The sequence below is a fragment of the Otolemur garnettii genome, unplaced genomic scaffold (genome assembly GCF_000181295.1).
Source record: "Otolemur garnettii isolate 467f Iridium unplaced genomic scaffold, OtoGar3 scaffold00051, whole genome shotgun sequence".
NCBI classification, from domain to species: domain Eukaryota; kingdom Metazoa; phylum Chordata; class Mammalia; order Primates; family Galagidae; genus Otolemur; species Otolemur garnettii.
This window is the reverse complement of record NW_003852446.1, coordinates 2,379,229-2,381,780: the sequence shown is the minus strand read 5'-3', so window position 1 is coordinate 2,381,780 and position 2,552 is coordinate 2,379,229. Positions and strand designations below refer to the sequence as shown.

General features: G+C 38.7%; 1 protein-coding gene across 3 annotated transcripts in view; it reads right to left on the bottom strand.

Annotated features, from left to right (window-relative positions):
- TXLNG (taxilin gamma) overlaps positions 1 to 2,552 on the bottom strand; it is a 52,517-nt gene that overhangs the window by 16,077 nt on the left and 33,888 nt on the right. The window lies entirely within an intron of this gene.

Here is a 2,552-nt window from a genome sequence, read left to right as displayed (position 1 = left end):
GGCGCCTTAGCCGGTTGAGCTATAGGCGCCGAGCCAGTGCTTTTACTTTTGAAAGAAGTCTTTCCTTATCCCAAGACTAGAAAAATATTTACCTATTATAATAAATCTAAATATCTAAAAATTTGTAAAAGCTAAAATTTTCACACTTAGGCCCGTCATCTTTTCTTTTTTTTTTTTTTGAGACAGAGTCTCACTATATTGTCCTCGGTACAGTACCGTGGTATCACAGCTCACAGCAACCTCCAACTCTTGGGCTTAAGCAATTCTTGCCTCAGCCTTCCAAGTAGCTGGGACTACAGGCACCTGCCACAACGCCCAGCTATTTTTTTGTTGTAATTGTTGTTTAGCAGGCCCAGGCCGGGTTTGAACCCCAGCCCCAGTGTATGTGGGTGGTGCCCTAACCGCTGTGCTACGAGTGCCGAGCCCCCTTCATCTTTTTGGAATTGTGTATAGTATGTAATGATCTAATTTCATTCTTTTCCATAGGATAGCCACTTTTAAATTCTATTATTAATAACATCAGGATGGAAATTCTCCCCAAAATGTATCTACAGATTTCATGAAATGCTCTTCAAAATCCCAAATGGAGTTTCTATGCCCCGCCCACCAAATTGAGTTGAAAATGTATAGAGCAGAGGGCTAAGAATAGAATAGCAAAGATACTGCAGATGAAAAGAGTAAAGAGGATATACCTACCCAACCAGATAGTGAGATCTGTTATTACACTGTAATAATCTATACAAACTGACTAAAGAATGGGGAAAAAATAGCATTAGAAAGCACTTAAAGATCAGGTTGATGACACCCACAACTAAAAGCAAAATGCTACAATTCTGTGAACTCATGTGGTCTGGTAAATGTGGTGGCCCCAAGTTCTCCCTGATGGATAACTCCAGTTATAGCACACAGAACTCCTTCTACCTGCTCTGTGCAGAATAGTTAGACATGGCTGTGCACAAGCACAGTGATATAAGATGATATTGTCACAAGAGGATACAGGACAGTGATGGCTAAAAGCACGTGTGCAGAATAATCCTCGGGAAAAGACTATTCCCTCGGTGGCCTCACCACTATGTAACCTATTTTACCTTCTAAATGAAATAAATGTCATTTTAAGAAATAAAAAGCTTCGGAACATTTTCTGAAAACAGCACACTTTTGTCCTTCCCACATTCAGTAAAAATCTATACCAAAGAGATATCACCCACTAGGCAAATCTTCAGTCTGTCACATCCTAAAATGAACGCAGTAATTACATATCGGTGCTTAGCTATAACCATGCCCACACAAAAAACAACAAAAACCAATCTAAAAACCACAAACAAAAACATCCTAGACCCCTGCTACTTAAAGTATAGTCCAAGGTCTGGACTACTTGTCCTCCGCCTAATCTATTCACGGCTGTCTACTGTTTGTTGGACATCACTGCGTCAGGTAGCCAACATCTACACTGCTTTTTCTGGTTTTTACCTTTTTCTCCATTTTTTCTTTTCCCTGTTTTGTTCGTACTTTCTTTTCCCACTACTTCTTACATAATTCCACTCATGTGAATGGGACAAATAGGGACTGGCTTCCACCACCAAAGTACCCCTTTCCTGAAGCCAGCAATCCAACCATACTGTGCTTCCCCCCATCTTCCCATTTGGGACTGTTCTGGGCCATTTTCATGGATGCACAAGGTTTCTTCCTGCTTTAAATAGTAGATGGTACTCGCCTGCTGAATGCCAGCTAAGTAAAGTACCTGGGTCACTTTATAAAGTGAGGGAAAATAACATTCTTCAAGTAATAAACAATTCATGTTTTAGAGCTGGTCACTGATAAAAAAAATTTATGATATAGAACAATTGTTTTAATAGAAGGTGAAAATGCATTAACACTGTGATAATTCACCTAAGAGTTTCATAAAAGGTAATAATGTTAGCATTTCCCACAACTCCTCCTTCAAAGGGTGCTATCAGTTTTCCATTCTTCACTTTAAATAGTATGACAGGGTTTCCAGGTTGAAACTGCTTCCATGAATCCAAAAAGAGAATTAATATTACTTGGAATAACACTGGCCCAGAACAAACTCTCTAATGAGGTCAATTTCTTTGGAAGATGGAAAAAAGAATGCTTGGCACATAGTCAATGCTAAATAAATATTTCCTGTGACACAGCATTGTTTTAGCAGACTATTTCATTTAATCCAAAATGTCACTCAAAACAGAGCCCTGATCTCTAGAATTTCTGTGAGAAAAATTAAACACAGGAATCACTATATCCAACTGACTGGCACCTAAGGCATCACAGCACAGCAATGAAAAGGCTGACTTAGAAATACTCTAAAATCGAGTTTTAGAAAATCTATGCCACATCTTAGCATTATAATGTTCTCTATATGTTACCTCATAAAACAAAACTATGCAACCACAAAAAGCCCCAAGAACTCAGAATCTCCCTTTCAAGTTTTGGGATAAAATATAATTTTACATTTAAATCTATATCAAAATTACACTTTAAAAAAAACTTACTGGCTCAGCGCCTATAGCTCAACCGGCTAAGGCGCCAGCCAC